The sequence below is a fragment of the Lissotriton helveticus genome, chromosome 12, assembly GCF_964261635.1.
Source record: "Lissotriton helveticus chromosome 12, aLisHel1.1, whole genome shotgun sequence".
NCBI lineage: Eukaryota > Metazoa > Chordata > Amphibia > Caudata > Salamandridae > Lissotriton > Lissotriton helveticus.
Window position 1 is genome coordinate 804,791,077 of NC_136073.1, and position 20,041 is coordinate 804,811,117.

Below are 20,041 nucleotides of genomic sequence, written 5' to 3' on the forward strand. Positions count from 1 at the left end.
CGCCTTGTCACACGAAGACCTCCATTCAACGGCCTCCGTCTAAAGAGAATAAACCACGCGCCTCAACATCCATTGAAGCCCATCGCCTATTTCAATTTCCGAAGCGACCTAATCCATACATTTAACACACATACCATCGTTCCACCCTTATCCCCCCAGATCTCCCTCTTTTCTTGTACCCTCCCACTCCTCATTCTATCTTAGTCGTCCTAATGGAATCCATCATCTCGCACAGTGTTGTGTTGTCTTGTATCTTGGTTTGTGGAGGTTAAATTCACATAATGCACACCTAATTGTAAGTGGAACATTGTTAAAACCTGGAGCACGTGGCAATATGTTGGGGAGAGGATGTGGTCTAACCGCTAGGGCGGTCGATCTCAAATCTGGGGAACCGGGTTCGAGTCTCTGCAATGACCCTCAACATCCTGTGATTCTGGGAAAATCACCTAATCTCCCCGTGCCTAACAAAAATGAATGGGTCCTTGCTTAACAGAACTGGTGCTATGTAAAGCGCTCTGATATCTGATACCTTCGGGTCGAGTTCACTTTACATAAAACTCTGAAAAAAACTTTAAAGTAAGTGGTAGTTCAAGGAGTGCAGTTGGCTCGAAGACTATCTAGGTTGCATGGAACAATCCAATCACAACTGGATGCGTTCACAGCGCTACGTCAACTCTAGAATAATACAGCAAGGGGCAGTTGCTTCCAAGTAACTCCATGTTAACATAACATAATGTTACCAGCTCATTCAACTGAAGCGCAATGTGTGCCATTCCATAGCGACCAGATATCTTGACTTCGAGGGATTCTAAAGAGTTTGGTTGTTCCTGGAATAAAGTGCTCAGGGGGGCAGTAAAGTTTGTCTAAGCACTCGAAATATCTTCAGGCTGATTCACAAATGGCCTCTCTACTCATGGCAGGAGCCCCATACTCCCGGTCAGACCTTCCTCAATGGGTGACTGCAATTCGGCAGTCTCCCTACGAATCCTCCCTGCCGCGACTGCGAAGCCTCCGCCACAAGTGCAGGCCCCCCAGCCGCGACTGCGAAGCCTCCACCACAAGTGCTGGCCCCCCGCTGTGACTGTGCAGCCTTCACCACGAGTGCGTGACCCCCCACCGTGACTGCGAAGCCTCTGCTGCGAGTGCAGGCCCCCCAGCCGCGACTGCGAAGCCTCCGCCACAAGTGTGTCCCCCTGTTGTGACTGTGAAGCCTCTGCCACAAGTGCGGTCCCCCTGCTGTGACTGAGAAGCCTCCACCATGAGTGCAGGCTCCCTCGCTGCAACTGCGAAGACTCCGCCACGAGTGCGGAGGCCCTTTGAGAATCCGGTCTATAGTGACTAAACGCTAACAATTCGGGAAACCTAAAGTACTTGCCTCGGTCAGGACTGAGGAACTTGATCATAGATAAAGGTAGATGGTCATTATAACACTTTTGTCAAAAATGCAAAATGTATAGTTTTCTATTGTTCTTACTGTTAGAGTATCCACATAATGGTTCCACTGAAGTACTTTGCATAATTTACATTACCATAAATTATCTATTTGATACTATGGAGTTAGCTGGTCATCGAACAATAAGTTAATTCAAAGTGTAATCGCCTACACAGTCGAGCAAGACTAGCCCATCTAGAAGTTGCGTACATGTGTACAAAGAACAGTAAGCCTCATGTAGTTGCAAAGGTTCTTTTCTGAACCCATGCTTTACCCACATGCCTGCAAACGGATCCCCTTTTCTTAAGTTTTTTTAATCTCTGCCGCGCCTTGATTCCTTTCACTGGCATGAACTCCCTCACTTCAGTCTCATTGTCTCTTCCTTTACTCACTTCAGTTTCTTTTTCTTTATCCCTATCCTTACTGCCAATTTGAGTGACTTGTAACTTCTGATGCCTCCTTATTGGTCAAGAAAACAGGGGGCTGTGGTCGGGCAGCCCTTATCTACTACTGCTCCACTAGTCATGGTACTTGCATTTTAGGGGAGTTCTTTCTATTCAGAAGGTTTTTCTCTTTGCCTTCCATGGGGTCCTGCCTTTCTTCTTCTCATCCCGGTGCTGTGTGCTAGTTTTGGTGACAGAACAGGTCGCTTGAAGAAATATAGTATTTTGGGAAAAGGTGTGGAATCAACTAAACTTGATTTTTCAGTCCACTCATCCCTTTTCTACATTACATATTTTTTTAGATAGCGTATCTTCCATCTGGGAATAATCTAACTTTAATGTCAAAATAATTGACCTCCTAATAGCAGTAGCCTTCCAGCAAATAACGAGAAACTGGAAGGATTTCACTAAGCTTTCATATCAAGCATGGTGGTATGAGGTTTGTTACAATCACCGGCTAGACACTACATTTGTATATCCTTCACATTTGGCATCTAAGCGCTCTGATTTATGAGCTCCGGTCATTTTATTCATTGACGCTCATGCTAAATGCTCTACTACCCCTAGACCTCTGCAGCAAGAAGTTACTAAACCTCCATGACTTCCTTTGTGTTAATTTATATTTCTATTTATACCTTCTTTTGTACAATATTGCTTATGTTATCATTATTTTTTATTGTATTTGCATTTCTTATTTGTTATGTTTATACTCTCTTTATTTTCTAAACCCACTTGTTACATTGTATATGAACCTACTGCCTTCATTGTTTTTATATTCTGCACATTGTTGTAATTCTTTTGTCCTAATAAACTTTTTCTGAACTTAAAAAAAAAGAAGAAATATAGTAGGAACTGGAAGGGATTTTAGATTAGAGCACCTATTCCAGCTCCAAAATGGATGAATATCCTAAGGTATATTTGCCTTTTAAAGGCCATTTGTATGTAAAAATTATTCCCTCACCCTGAGCACCGCAGCCATTGTGGATGCTATCAATACGCAGAACCTCACGGATCCTACACCCTCCTTCACCTCATCCCGCACCTTCCGCCTTCCGTGAGGTCAATCTCTTGGCCAACTCGATACCAAGCAAGGCTGGTATCGACCATTCCTCGCATTCTTACTTTTTTTGCTCCAATCGTGCATTTTCCAAGTAAGACATTCCAACATATTCTAACAAATCCAATGTGTCTGTTGCACATTGGCTCACCCTAGACACAGCAGTTCCTGGGGGTTACCTTCTGCTAAGTTGATGGCCATCAAAAGGCAAACCTTCCTTACCATAATCCCCGAATCGAACTGGTGGCACTCGGAATATCATCTCATTCATCGACCTAAGCCCACATTCACTTGGAAGTTGTAGATGGCTTGTGAGGTACAAACACTTTATGATGCAGTGAGCTTAACAACCCCATAGCCAGTGGTCCTTAATGATGTGCTGAGACAGACATCACTTCCGATGTGTAGTGCTGAATCTTCCTTCAGGAACAGAGTAGCACAGACAAGGAGAGTATGGGCATGGGGCGACACTCAGTGGGGCAGATCCATTTCACAAGGCTAGTGATACTGGGGGTGGGAATGGCCACGCCGTTTGCTGCGGACAACAGCTGAGGAGAGAGAATATTTATGCTCTCTTAATGAATCTTGGGGAGAGGATGTGGACTAATGGCTAGAGAGGTCGACTTCGGAGCGTCGGAACTGGGTTTGACTTTCAGCAGGGATGCTCAACATCCTGTGATTCTGGGTAAATCACTTAATCTCCCTGTGCTTAACAAAATGAACGTGTCCGTCTGTAACGTAACTGGTGCTCATGTAAAGCGCTCTGATACCTTCGGGTCTAGTTTACGCTATATAAACAGTAGCGGTCGGCAGTAGGTGTTTCTGTAGGGCGGTGACGTGGGCAGGGGGAGGGGCAGGGTGGGGGGTAGTAATGTATGGATTGCGGAGTATTACAGGTAAGTAAACATTTAAATAAATAAAATGAATTTCGTTGCATGCACTGCATCACCAAAGGTGATGCAGTGCGCGCAACGAAATTCGTTTTATTTTTTTTAAATGTTTACTTACCTGTAAAACTCCGTAATCCATACATTACTACCCCCCACCCTGCCCACGTCACCGCCCTACAGAAACACCTGCTGCCGACCGCTACTGTATATAAAACTCCATTAAAAAAAACAGATCTAGTTATTTGCTGTGGTGAGACTTAGATCGCAAAACATAACAAGCTCACACGATGCAATAAAGACATTTCAGTTGCAGTGTGGTAAAACTATTAAGACTGGAAGCATGTTGGATGGAAAAGAAAGAAGAACGGTCAAAGCGAATATTTACATGGCCTCCAACGGCCATTCGATAGGGAACATATATGAGTTTCCAGCCAAACGACTGCAAGAGCAAGTGGGTAATAAAAACTGAAGTATACTGTCCACCCGAATTGAAAGATGAATACAAATCAGAAGTGGAGGTAATTAGGCGAGAAGTGGAGCTGCGCCATCCACTGCCGGTGAACCAAGGCGCGCAGGGGGCTTTTAGAGAGTACTGTCGTCCAGTTTGTCAGTCATCTGGCCTTTGATATGAATAGTCACAGTAAGTTCTTTAGAGCAAGAAAGGGAAAATAAAAGAAGGGACAAACTGGCTGTGAATAAGGCATGCTTCAGTTCTTCTCTAGCCGGCTTTGTGCACAACAACTTTGTGAGAAAGAAATAAGAAAGCGATTCATCCATGGCCTTTTCTAGCTCTGTCTGTCCCTGGCAGTAGGGGGCATGTGGGAATCATTACACACTGCTCTGTTGATCTGAGAACCAGCAAACCCCCAGAAACGCCTTCAAAGGGACATTCAAGATGGCAGCCACTGAACCGGAAATTCTTTCTGGCACGCACGTGATTGCGAGGCTGGGAGGGGGCGGGGTCATCTGAGGCCCTGCTGCACTCATCTGGTGTTAATAAGGAGCTCGCCAAGCTGAAGGGATCCCCCCCCCGCTGTGATTTACGAGCCTGTTCGATCAGGCGATCACCCCCCCCCCCTTCTGTTGGACCACCAATAACATCATATTTAATCCAAACATGCCTCTCCCAGGTGAACCTTCGGCAGAAGGGGGACGGAGGCCGCAGGTCTGGGTCTCTGAGCGTCTTCATAATATAATTGCCCGGCTTCAACTCTTCTGTCGAATGAGCCCCCAGTCAACTCTGGAGCGGGGCAGGAATTAGATTATGGAGTAACCCTTTGGGGGAATCTAATTATTGCCTTCGCCTAATCCGATTTCCGGGATTCTTAATTAGATTTTTTTTATTTGATCATCCTCCGAACTGAAACGCGACAGAATGAATTTATTATGTGCGCTAAACCGATGTCGAAACGTCAAGTCCGCTCATGGCCGCCAGCAGATTTTCGGATCCTTGCCCAAGCTTTCACCCAAGGGTGCAGTCTAATGAACGGTAGACTGGACCGGTTGTGATATGTGTGGTCATTGGCCAGGAGAATGTTCGAATACCTGGAACTCTATCGCTATAGGAATAAGGCAGAGTGAGTCAACTATTAGACGGATGTGGCTGACTCTGCCTCTGAGGGCCAGATGTACAACACGCACAATTGTGCCTCGCATATTGTGAGTCTTTTGCGACTCGCAATGTGCGAGGCTCAATATGCCATGTACAACAGCGTGGAACACACTGTTTGCGATTCCCAATGGGGTTGCAAATTGCGAGACTCATTAATATTAATGAGCCTCTCTCAATTTGCAAGCACATTGGGAATGACAGGCCCTCCTAGGGATGCTGGCCTGCTGGGCTCAGCAGACCACCATGTCTGGGACTGCTTTTAAATGTAGCAGTTTTCTTTTAAATGCAGCCCGTTTTCTTAAAAGAAAACTGGATGCATTTGAAAAGAAAAAATGAAACGTTTTCATTTCATTTTTTAAGGGCAGGTTGTGGTCCCTAGGACCACTGCCTGCCCTTAAAAAATATTTTCAGAGACAGTCTCAAAGTGGAAGGGGTCCCCTGGGGACCTCTTCTAAATTGCAACTGCATTAAAGAGGGTGGTAATTTGCGAGTGTTGTGCAACTGCAATTGCGGTCACAAAACATTCATACATTGGATTGCAGACGCTATTACGAAGGGAACGCCCCTTCCTAATAGCGACTTGCAATTTCTAAATAGCGAGTCGCAAATAAATTGCGACTCGCTATTTAGGAGTTGCACATGGTACAGGGCCATTTTGCATATGCAAACAGGTCGCAAACCCGTTTGCGCATGCAATTTAGGGTCGTACATCTAGCCCTGAATTAGCTATTTCAGATCCCCTGGCCTGGTCCACACATGACATGACCAGCAGCCTTTCCCAGTCCCTGACCTTTCCCGACTCCCGATGACTTCCCTCCAGCTTTCATCACCACTGCCAAAGGCCCAGCTGCCACCCATAAGGCGACGGGACTCCTCAACCCGTATTACACGACTATTCTGCAAGAAAGGTTACCTGTCCCACCTTTAACTTCTGATAAATGTTAACTGAGAGCACAGAGAACGGAAAAGGATCAATCCTCAGAAAGCCACCTTCTGAATTCTGAAAAACGTAATGTTTCTGATGCCATATCTAGGCCCACTGTAGTCGCCCTGTCCATCAGGCTAGTTGCTAGACGCTCTTCATGCATGGCCTGAGTCATTCAGTAGATTCGCAGATATTCCTCGCATTAATTCAATCCCTGAGTGGCATTTTATGTTTCCGTCTGTAGTATGCCAAATTGATAATGGTGGTACAAAAGGGGGTGGTGATGGACGAGCATCTGAACCAATCAAACACTCACACCCAGTCAATAGATCTGGGTTTAATCCATCACCGTTCTTTAGCCCACTCTGCCACCCCAGTTCAGACATGGCCATATGCAAAGCAGTCTGACCCTGCGCCTCATGGGAACAGTCCAGCCCGAACTGCCAAGCCATGCCTTCCCTGGACCGGAAACCAGCTTCCTAGGACCGGTTTCTGGCATTTCAGCCGTCTTCAGCCAGGCTTGCTTGAATTCAGTGGCAAAGTGAGCAAACATTTGATAATGGTAGCTAGTTTCCTCGAAGGGTGGTCAAAGCACTACGGGGTTTCTCCTGACTGTACCTGTGCATTGGTAGAGGGTGATGGTGTCTCGTCTCACAGTGGTACCCCTGGGATAGACAAAATGCACAGGACAACAACAGATTAAATTTGATATATCTCAGAGTCTGCTGGGGTAACAAACTCGACTGAGATTGCCACCACCATCACCTCTTAAGTTTGACATCCAGAAAGGTCTCAGAGCTCACATTTGACCACTAGGCTGTGTGTATCACCCTTTCCTGAAGGTGTTGCACAACACCATAAAATAAGTTAATAAGAGCTGTACAATCAACAGAGAGAGGAACTTTGTTCTCTTAACTGACTTCCTACAATCTTATACCAGTGGTGCCCAAAGATATTCCAGGAGGGCTAAATCCATGCCAGATTTTCATGATAACCACCTTCCAAATAAACAATTGAATTTAGATTAGGGGTGCCTAGCATATGACCATGAGTGCGTATATGCCTGCATTTCAGGATATTCGAGTTCTGTGGTGATCCTAGGCACTGATAGAAAATCCAGTTTCTCTATCATTGGATCTTTTACTGATTGAAATACGATGTTGCATATTTCCTCACCTGAAGCAGGGAATCCGAGGGTAGAAAAAAGCATTCCATCAAAGGGTCTCTTTTCTAAAGTCAGTTGAGCTCATTTTTACCCGGGAAACATCCTTTACAACGCAACTTTTACTCCGCACTACCATTACGACGCAACTATTACAACGCAAGTCATTACAACGACTTGCGCTGGAGGGCGCTCTAGGATAGGGAATAGTTTAATTACTATCCAACACCTTCCCTACTATCCACAGGGACTGGAGTTGGATTAGTAAATTAAACTATTCCACTATCCAGCGCACCCCAACGCAAGTCGTTGTAACGACTTGCGTTGTAAAAGTTGCGTCGTAATGGCATGCGGAGTGAAAGCATGCGTTGTAATGACATGCATCCTTTTTACCCACACCTCACTTTGCTCTAAAGTCTCCTCCCTGTGGAGCCTTTTTTACTGCACACTTTGTTTTTGAGTTTTAAGTAGCACTAACTCGACACAAAGCTATCAGAGGCTTTACATGAGCACCGGTTGCGTTACAGATGGACACATTCATTTTTGTAGGCACGGGGACATTAAATGATTTGCTGAGAATCACAAGATGTTGAGTGTTCCTGCCGAGACTCGAACCGGGTTCTCCAACTTCAAGGTAGACCACTCTAGCCGTTAGGCTACATCCTCTCCCCCAATCTCATGAGTGTGATTACTTGCAGGCCAGTGCGTACTGTACCAGGCTTATTTTCTCTCATGGACAAGCATTGCTGAAGGTCTAGTTTGGTAGACAGTGCAACTGTTTGTAAACCCTCGAGATATGCACAGTTTTTTAGGTTTGGCCTTTAAGACAGCTTTATCTGTCTCGCTGGACCAGTGGTTCTTATCCTGCGGTCCGGGGGATCCTTGGGGTCCATGAAACCTACTCAGGGAGTCCGCAACTGCATGGAAAAGTAAATAATAATAACAGATTAATAAAGTGTATGTAAATAAAGAGGCTAAATGTAAAGCTGAGAATTTTAAAACATTTTGTAAATGTGAAGGAATGCGAAAGCTGAGGCTGAAAATGAAGTTTGTGTCCTCAGGCTGATTTGTGTGAGCTGAGAAAATGCATCAAACAGAAAGCAGTATAAACGAGTAGTGGCCCCCAAAGAATTTAGCAAAACTCCAATCTTCCCATTAAAATTAAAATGCAGATTTTTTTGTATTGTTTGTGAATTTAAATAAAATATGTAATCATTTGTATATTTGTTTGATGAATGTTTTTTGCTCTATTTTTACGTATATTGTTTTGCAGTTCAAATCATCAAAAATGCTTCGGCTGGGGTCCCCGGCTTTCAGTAATGAGTAGGGGTTCCCGGTTGCCAATAATGATTAAGTGAGGGGTCCCTGGGTGCCAGTAATAACTACATGCAGATCCACAGAAGTCAAAAGGTTAACCCCTTCGATGCTGGTGACGGAACCACGGCTGAGCTGTGCTGATGACGGAACGGTTCCGTCACGACCGCGCCCTGTTCTGGAATGTCCAGCACAGGGCGCGGCTAACGCGCCGCACGGAAGCGGTTAAGAACCACTGCTCAAGACTATTGCTTTTCCAAAGAATTCACAAATAATGTACATACACATAGGGTGTCTTTGGATACTGGGATTCATCCATTGGTCTTTTAAATTGCCGTTCCTGTTTTGCTATCGTCCACTTGCGGCAAACATAGGTGAGTGGGTCAGACCACTTGTACCAAATGTCTCTCTTCTCTTTGACTGACTGCACAAAGCCTGTGCACATTGTTCACATCTGCCTAAATATAGTTCCTTTCTTGTCAGTGACAAAGCTTTTTTTCAAGAATACTGTATTGTATATTAACTTAAAACAGAGGCTATTTATTTTGCCTGCACTTTGGGTGCCCAGTTAGATGGTGATTTATTTGCTCTCTCCTTTTTAAAGTTGTTCTAATAAAGTGTTCAAGTGACACTGTAACATTGTAGCTGTTTGCAGTTTGAGTGCTTGGTTTGGTGGTGATTTACGGGTTTTCTCCTTCGCAAACAATAATAAAATGCGTGGCATCACTGAAAGCCTTGCTATTTAAAAATATCTCTAGTAAAGTGGCTACCTCAGTGAAGGATTTTTATTTTTCAATGTTTTATTAGGAGCTTAAGGCAGCCTTTTTGTTGGGTGGCTGCGTTCCCGCTCAATCTCTCCGTGCCCTCCAGGTGGCCCTTGAGTGGCGAGGTAAGCTCCTTCGGCTCCCCCAGAGGTTATTATCGATAATGCGGCGATGGCCCAGGGCTATCTCGCTCTCACAGCCTCCTGCAGATCCATAACTCATTGCCAGTGTGAGATAATATCTGGGAATACGCACCCAATGCCTTTAATAGGCTGATGAGGGAATGCTTGAGCCGGTTCGCACCGGCGGGTGTCCCCGGACAATGTATTACTCTTTGGGCGCCATCTTTTTTTTAAATAAAATGGTCTGTGCAGCCACGGCCGGTGGTAGGTGTAACTGCAGGGCGGTGACGTAGGGAGGGGGAGGGGCAGGGTGGGAGGTTGTAATGTATGGATTACGGACTTTAACAGGTAAGTAAACATATACATTAATAAAACGAATTGCGTTGCGCGCACTGCATCGCTTTTGGTGATGCAGTGCGCGCAACAAAATTTGTTTTATTAATGTATATGTTTACTTACCTGTTAAAGTCCGTAATCCATACAGTACAACCCCCCACCCTGCCCCTCCCCCTCCCTACGTCACCGCCCTGCAGTTACACCTACCACCGGCCGTGGCTGGGTCTGTGTGTGACTGAACCAGGGATAAAACAAAATATGGAAATGCTATAAAACTATTATTTGTGTTTACATAACTACTAATAATAGGTGAAACAAATTGGCCTATTACCGGGGAAGCCAACTGATGATGAGAACGCCACCGTTTCCTTATTCACCAACCCGGCTGATTGGATTAAATGTTTTTCCTGTGTGTTTTGGCGGAACTAAAAGATGAAGCTTTTCGCTTAATGTTATTATACCACTTTCTTCTACCCCTGACCCACCCCTTCTGCAAAGTTGCAAAATTCTCCTTCAAACATTTATGAATAGATGATATTGTTTGTTGAAGGTGGGGCACCGGCAGTCTTCAAATATGTACATATTTTTGTAGCATTTGGTGAACTGAGCAAACTGTGAACTAAGGATCTGTTGTGCAAAGCCAACAACGTGGTCGCTAACGCGGTGATATGCACAATCGCCAGGTTAGTGACCCTAAAATGGTTTTTTTAGCTCTAGACTTACCCCATTTCTACAATTTGAAAGAACCTTTCCTGATCGCAAAATCGGCTTTCCAACTTGTTCCCAATTTAATTTGTTTCAAATTTATTTTTATAATTTTTTTTATTAACATTGCTCACAGACTCGCAAAATACATCGCAGTGTTCAATTATCTTGAAATCTTTAGCAATACATTGTACAATCAAGGGCAAGTTCCCAATTGAAACTTTGAAGATTCATAAATGGGTGTCTCCTCCTGTGATTCACAATGAGAAGTATCAGTGGTTAGCGCATGCAAACCATTTAAAACATTACTGACTCCTAAAAAGGATGTGGTAACCCATTTGCAAAGGAAGGACCCTCCCCATTGGACAGCTTTCCCTTTGGAATTTGTGTCCTGTGATTTTGTAGGGGAGCCGGCAGCAGTCCTGAGGGAACTGGTTCCTTTTAGAAACATGGGCTGCTTAAAAAGTTGCCTTTGTGAGAATGCAAACTCGAGGATGGTGGTCTGCTGTTTCTTGCTGGCCACCATCCCTGTGTTTGTAGGCACAGAGGGTTATATCCTAAATAACTAATTAATAATCATTAGGCAAGGTGTTCTAATACCACCTGCAACTGGAGATTTTGCAACATGACCTAGGTTGTTTTGCAAAATAAGTGACAAGTTCCGCGTACCCACAAGAAACCTCCGATCTTCTAACCACGCACTGGCTGAAACCCCGCGCATCCACCGAGCCGTAGCAGGCGGAAGATCCTTCTCAAGACCTGGAATGAGCTACCGGCAGACATTAGACGCGCCCCCTCCCTGAACACCTTCAGGAAGATCCTCAAGAACTGGCTCATCTGCTAACAGATCTGGTGACCACCCCCCCCCCCCCCCCCATCGCCTTGAGACCCTCACAAGTGAGTAGCGCGCTTACAATTCCCTGATTGATTGAGTAATACAATTCCCTGATTGATTGAGTGACAAGTCACAAATAGTCAGTGCGCAGTTGTCACCAGATTATGATGTGACCATTACTAGAGAGGAGATGTGGCTCCACCCACATGTTGGGAGTCAGGAGAACATGTTGTGATTGGACAGAAGTTGTGTGCTTCCACAAAAAAAGTGCTTGCCCTCCACACAGCTGCTAACATTTTGTTTATTTATCCAACTGCCTAAAGTTGAACTTATAGGGGCACACACAAGACACTGGAATGCTATTAAAGTGTTTTAGATAACTAGGGGCCATATTTAGGTAAATGGCTTTTACCGAATCGTAAATACCGAATTTTACCGATTCGGTATTTACAAATCGGTAAATGCCATGTAGGTAATTATTCGGTAACAATTACCGAATCGTTAAGATTTGGTAATTACCGAATCAGTATTTACCGATTCGGTAATTGCCATTGATTCCTATGGGCCTTGAGGCCCATGGGAATCAATGGCAAAAATACAGATTCGGTAAAATTACCAATTTGTCAAGGGGGACAGGGTGTCACTTTGACACCCTGTAGCACCCCTGATTCTGGCTTGTGTGCCATGTGACACACAGACATGCCCTTAGGGCATGTCTGTGTGCCACATGGCACAGGTGTACATGCACAGATGTGCATGTACACAGGAATTCGTTATTTACCATGCAATAGTATTTCATGGTAAATAACGAATTCCTAAGGGCCTGTGGCACTGTTTCCAGTGCCACCTACATCCCATATTACTGATTCTGTACATTTACCGATTCGGTAATTTACAGATTCGGTAAATTTATAGAATCGGTAATTATCTGGCCCCCTACATCTGAAACTACAAATACCGGTTGGTAACGGCCGAAATCGGCCGTTACCAACCGGTATTTGGCCACCTACATATGGCCCTAGATAATTTATGTTGTTTTTCTCTGGCAGCAGCACAGATGGGAGGAGGACAGTCATTAACCTACATGGATTTTTAGGTCTGTCTCGATAGTGCAACTGTCATCTTACCATTTTAAACTACACTAGTATTATTTGACAGTTCTTTGCATCTACACACAAACATATCCATTCTCATGCTATTTCCTTGTAACAATTGACATTATCATACAACATTTCTTTAACTCCTTGCGTGCTGTTGACGGCCCCCGTCCGTCATGCATCACAGTGCTCGTGTGCTGATGACGGCTGGGGGCCATCATGAACCCGCCCACTCTTCAAAACGGCTGCACAGGCGCAGAATGGCGCCCGCGCCCATGGGGTTAAGCCAGACCTTTTGGCATTGACAATTTTTGTTTTGAGTTTGTAATTTCAGTCTGTCATTGTGGCAGATTTCCCTACTCTAGGCTCTAACCTAAAATGGGCATAATCCAAGCAGTAGAAAACCAATTTTTAAGGAGACTGGTCCAGCTCCACAATGTATCCCAGTATTTTCAGTCAATTTAGATCTTGGCTGTGATTGAATAGCTGATTTAGTCGCTCTCTATCCTCTGCCTTGTTGAATAAAGATCTGGAAAAGGGCGGATTACAGCTCAACAGACTGATCTTGTCGGACAGTCTGTCCCTTGACGCCGCATATAAAATCCTTTGGTTAGTCAATGTGAAGAAAGATTTTGCCTCCATAGGGAGAGCGGACATATTCCTGAACCCGCGTCTGCTGTCATCCCGAAAATTAAGAGAAGTAAAAGGTTTGCTTCTTGAGCGGGTTCGGTTAATCCGTGAAGAAGCTGAACTAATGAAACCCTCAGTGGGGGACCATATGCTCTTAAAGACAGTCCAGGGCATGGAGCATTATCTGGTACAGGTCACCAACAGGCGAGACAGATTTTTATTGGAAGTTTTCGATTCGGCTAATTATCCCATCTCCTGCCTGTCCTAGTGGCTGGGTTCAATCAAGATGTAGGTTGCCCTGCGCCTGCGAAAATAGGTCTCCGCAGGACACCATGCATTTTGTCATGTTCTGTGACTATTTTAGTAGGCCCAGGAATCGTTTTTAAGTTCCTTTGTTAAAAACTTTACATTTTAGTCAGGTACGTCCAGCCCTTGTTTACTTGCAGATGCCCCCTAATGATCATGTTTTATTTACAATGGTTAGTTTTTTACAAGCTGCCTGGATTTCCAGGCGTTCGAGAGTTGAATAATTATTAACTTATTGCATTTGGTGTTTTTACTTGATTCACTGTTCACTGGACTCTTTTATGCTGTATTGTATGTGTGTTTTAACAGATGTTTGTATCTTTTCTTTTTGCATTCTTTTAGGATTGCTGTGGTCAACAGCAAAAGTTTTAATGATGATTAAAACGCAACCTGGGTTTCATCCTTGACTCCTCCCTCACGATGACCAGGCAAGTCAACGCCGTCACCTCTTCCTGCTTCAACACCCTCCGCATGCTCCGAAAGATCTTCCGTTGGATCCCCACGGGAACCAGGAAGACGGTCACCCAGGCCCTCGTCACCAGCCGTCTGGACTACGGGAACGCTCTCTATGCAGGGACCACGGCCAAACTTCAGAAAAGACTCCAGCTCATACAGAACGCATCCGCACGACTCGTCCTGGACATCCCCCGACACAGCCACATCTCCGCCCACCTGAGAGACTTGCACTGGCTCCCCGTCAGCAAGAGGATCACGTTCAGACTCCTCACCCACGCACACAAAGCTCTCCACAACATGGGTCCCGAATACCTCAACGACCGCCTCACGTTCTACACACCTACTCGCCAGCTCCGCTCCGCCAGCCTCGCCCTCGCCGCTGTTCCACGTATCCGCAGAACCACCAACGGAGGAAAATCCTTCACCTACCTAGCGGCCAAGACGTGGAACACCCTCCCCACCCACCTACGACTGACCCAGGACCATCTCTCCTTCAGGAAACAACTCAAGACCTGGCTGTTCGAGCAGTAGCAGCCCCCCCCCCTCCCAGCGCCTTGAGACCCTCACGGGTGAGTAGTGCGCTCTATAAAGTTCATGATTGATTGATTGATTGATTGATTGATGATGAGTTGCATACTCTGCCCAGCCGATAGAAATTCCCACCAATTCACAGACGTCTACCCTAGTGGCATAGGTTTCTAATCCACAGTGGTATAGACCACCACAAGAGAATCCACCATAGTGGAGACACAAATTGATAGAAAATCCACCAGGGTCACTGATGGCAGGATTTTTACTGGCATATGTGGGCACTGGGAATGAATTATCAAACTGGAGTGACATTTTCATTGTCCTCTTATCTAACCTCCCTGGTTGTTTGCTAGAAAGTTAACAACTCTATATTCACCTTTAATCATAAATCTGCTACAGTGCATAGCAATCTTGTATAGAGGTAACTGTGCCAGGCTGATAACAGATTAGTAACTATAGACTGGTCCGCCACCATTTTTGCTACTATAACCTCAGCACCTTAGTGCGCAAGGTCACAGACCCCGAGGCGTTTCAGGGTGCTGAATATTTGCCATCTGTGATGTGGCACGGCCATGTTGTAAATCTGATGTTTTTTGCGGGTTTTCTGTTACCGCCCATATCTAGTGACCCTGGGGCCTGCACTGCAAGGTGTCTGCAAAACAGTGGCGGCTGGCATCTACGGGGAGGGGGGCGGGTGATCGCGTGTACAATAATATTAAAAAAATAAAACAAAACTTACCGAACTTGCCGACGTTCTCCCTTTGGACCTCTTCTTTCACTGACACAGGCACTGGATGCTGGAACTCCTTTGGCCAATCCTGTTGCTGCTCTCACCAGCATGACAGCAGCGCTAGGATTGGTGGGAGCGGCCTCACTCGGCTCTCTACAGCAATCTGGAGGTTTTGGCTTGCTCTAACCCACCTGTCTTACGACAGCTGGTTTAAAGATGTTTGAAGTGCTGAAGTGCGCATGTGTGGCAAGACGACTGGCCAAAAGACATGCGCGCTTTAAACAGTGCAATACCAGCCCACCCTCCTCCTTGCTGCTGTCATTTAGCATCGCCAATGCCCCCGAGTTGACGCTCGGCTCCGACGTTGGGTGAAAAAGAAAATGGCAACTAATTCCCATTTTATTTTTGATCTCTGGGGCTTTGGGGGCATTTTTAAGTGGGGGAACGCTCCTCCGCCCCTGCGGCAGTGGCTGGACTCATCATAGAGGACACTTGGACGACCAGATGAAGAGGGGAGTTTTTTCAGTATTGGATGGACACAAGGACACCCCGCTTATGCTTCCCTGATCGATGAGCACACCATTTCGAATAGGCAAACACGTGATTTGCTGCTGCAGAAAAATAATGCTCCTGCGTACTGTGCCAGACCCTAAAATATTTAAATAGTTCGATGTTTTGGAATTTCTCTTCAAAATTGCCTGTTAAAGCCCATGACTTTTTAGTCACTCTATCTCAAATTGTGCTGTTAAAGGCACCCTCCGCTAACCTTCTGAATCCAAATAACTGACTAACCTATCCACCACTCTATTACATTCTTGCATTTTTAGTTCCATAGTGGGATGTGGGTTTATAGGGGAATAGCGTGGGAAGTTATTTAATCGCCTCAAATTGTAAAGCGCTCTGATATCCTTCGGGATCAAGTTCGCGCTATATAAAACTTTATAAATAAATAAATAAATAACTTGTTTCGCTCCCTTCATTTTTAATTGTCTTCATAGGGGAAGTCTTTCCCAAATCCTTCATGTGACAGGGACAGCACACAAATTTTAGTGCTCGTAGCAAAGTAGAAACATGCCTGCTCTTCGGTCTTGTCTGCCCTACTTAGAATATATAGGGCAGACGGGAAATCTGCCAATTTTTGGCCCACAAATAGGCCAGTACACATTGCTTCATCTTGACTCAGTGTTCTACGTGATGAAATACATGCTGTGTACCTGGAATACCCAGAGAGCCCTGAAAATGTCCCCCATGTGTCTCTTTTTACTGTTTCTGAATTTTCCATTTCCAAACTCCTGCAGGCATTTGTTATTTCAGAGTGCCTTAGCTGCAAGACGTCCAGGCTGTACCTCGCGCTGTATAAATTCCAAGTCAAATGAAATAAAATTAAATTAAATCTCTTCTCCTACAGACCCGCCTTTTCATCAGGGATGGGACTTAATGCTAATTCTGCATAAGATTAAATAAGATCAGAACCACCAGGCACAGATCTGCAATAGAAATTAGAAAACTCATTTAAATTGAATCTGTTTTCACTGGTTGGGTTATGCTTTCATTTTGCGAAGATCCTCGTGGACTCCTTCTGGAGTTAGGATCTACCAAATAAAATCCACTGATTGCATGGAAGAGACATTTTCAAACTTTTAGATGCCTCTTAATCACTATTTATGTAGATACACATACATTTTATTCATTTCTGTACATGAGGTGGGCTCAGAGTGTCAGTCTCTTAGAGTATCACACGTTGACTTATAAAATACCCTAAAACAGAATTGATGAAGCATTCGTCCGCTGTGGATTTCTTACGCGGTCCAAATGGCACAAAAAGGCTCTTGAATGTACCAGAAACCTTCCCCGATTCTTTGCCTTCCTTGGCACACCTGAGATTCTATGCTCCCTGAAATCTACATTTGAGGTATCTGACAACATGCCAAACTTAATTTAATATAACAAGACCCATAGCAGAGGTTCTGGATGTCTAGTTTTGACTTTGATTCAAGGGTGTAACTATCCTCCCTTATTTATCATTAATGAATGTGACCATGTGTCTGGAATCCCTGAATAATGAACACTTGCAGCAGAACATGGTCAACATGTTCTTTAAAATGCTTATCTTCTACCTGTGTGTGGACATCTTTCCTTTCAAATTCTTAAGGTTTTTGTAGAGGCAGGTTTCTGCCTTCACTTTATTCCACAAAGTCCTCTAGCATCTGAATGTCTTTTGACTCAAGGCATAAATGGAAAAAGATCTGACAGACTGAATCATATTAAAAGTGTCTACTTTTACATCAGCAAAGCAATAGTTGCTGCAAAAGGGAGAAGTTACAAATATTGTAAAATCTTCGCACTCAATGGCCCGTTTAGTGGCGTAGCACGTGCGCCATGGACCATATGTACAAGTGAAATGGCCCCTAGTCCCTTGCGGTCGTGTAGTAAAAGAGAACCATACATGGAGTGCATTGTCCATAAACATCCCTGGGCCACGGTGTCACTTCAACTGATGCACAAGTGCTCTGGATCTGCATTCTGGCCTGCAAATAGGGTATTGTAATGAGTGTGCTGAACTGGGGCCCATCTGTGAGATTTAAAAAACATAAATTGTGTGGGGTACCCATATGTGCATTTACTGTCTGCACTTGAATGGGTTTCGGCATTAATTTAGATCCATCCACAGCTGAAAGGTGGGTCAGCTTTGGCCACGTGAAAGGATAGAATCACCATGTTACATACAGATGTCAAAGCCATGGAATTCTTGAAGGCCCCAGAATTGATCATCACCACCAATGAAAATAAGTATTGCCTTTCCCCATGAACTGAACTTTGGAATTTGATGCTTCGTCAGACCACTGATGGTGTTAGATAAAACCTTGGAGCTCAAGACCTTCAGGCTTGAACATATAGGTATTTTTTCTCTATCCCCGTGGGGATATTCCCACCTAAATATCTTCATTAACTGCAATCGGGGCATACATTTTCCTGGAAGTAACAATGATCTTCTTCTTTTAACATAGGACCTCATGTCCCTAATATCAATTATTTCAGGTGAGGTTTCTCGTGGTCAAACTAAAGTACAACGGATGAACCTTTATCACCCCAAAGTACCCATGCACGTAGATATATTTCTGTTATAATGTTTCCTCTGTCTGTAAGTTTCTGCTGTACTTGTAAGACCAAATCTATCAAGGTTGAATTTAGTGGCTCACAAAAAGACATGGTCTATGAATTATTTCAAGTCCTATTTTATCCCTCTTGCAAAATTTCAGATGATTCTTTCCCTTTTGCCTAATGGTTTCTGAAACTAGCTTGATGAAGGAGTCTAAATAGGGCTGTAGATATTTACCTGCTTCCAATTAGAATTCTAAGTCGGAAGCCTCAACACAATGAGCCACTGAATATTCACGTTAGTTGGGACGACACCCAGTCAAAGTGATCTAACAGTGGCCCATTGCTCTCCAGTGGCTAGTGGACCTGATGTCATTGGCCGCTCGTGAGAGACAGGTGTATAGGGTGAATGACGAATACACTCTTTCACTTGAAGTGTCTTCCCAGGATGTGAACACAATTTCTAACAGATGGAGCAGTATAACGATACCCCTGAAAAGATTTGTGACTCCTTTCGATACAAACGTACACCTCATTAACCCTTGTTTCAACATTTTAGAGTATCGGTGGATCGATACCTTCAAGATGACTTCGGTACCAGCCTCTTTGCTATAACTTTATGTTTTTCCTGCACTCATATATCTTTGTGCTGTAAATCGCTATCCTTGATAGAGCAGTTCCTGTTATGGAACAGTTTGCGGATGTCTTAAGTTCTGCGTCATTACTGGACTCATCTCTTTTCTATGCCGTCCTCTTATCTTCTTGACTGGTTACTACCCTCTTGATCTCTCTTCCCCGCTTCCATTTCTTTTACTCCTCCCATATGTCTTCCTCAGTGTGTCTTATCTAGTTTAATTTTTTGCGTTTTCTTACCCTTCTTACCTTTGTTTAATAGCAAGGAAGTGTAAACACCCAGATGATTGTTTTTTTTATAATGACCTTGACCACAGGTAAGAGCCACAACAGTTTGTGATTGCAATCTTGATGAAGATTGTGGCGAACTTGTGCATTTGTTTGATACAATCTAAAAAAGAATTGTTTACGAAAAACACATTGACAGCTGTACAACCCATGACTTCCGGACTAGCATCCCAGATCTAGTAAGGTTCACAGATTCAGAAAGCGATTGGCGAACATACAATCAGTATTGGTGCGCTATTGAAATGATGATGACCCAAAGTAATATTGCAGCTTTCTTATGTCTCCATTGGTGCCTGTAGTTTCTCAGTTCTATGACCTCGTTGCTTCTTCCATCTCATAAAGCACCTTGAAGCGTCAACGGCAGTCCCCATTTATTGTATTTTATTGTAATTGCATTTATATAGCACTTACTACACCTGACGAGGCGTCAAAGCTCTTTTTTGGCGAGTAGCATGCTACTCCGGAACCCATAAACGATTAGTATTGAGTTTATCTTAGTGAAATATGAAAGTAATTTGAGTGGTGGATAGATTAGTCAGCTATTTGGATTCAGAAGAATAGCGGAGGGATAAAAGAGGGAAAAAGGTTTTCATTTATAGAGTGCTTGTTACCCCTGATGGGGTGTTGAAGCGCTTTTTTGGCAAGTAGCACAGTATTCCAGAACCCTTAACCCC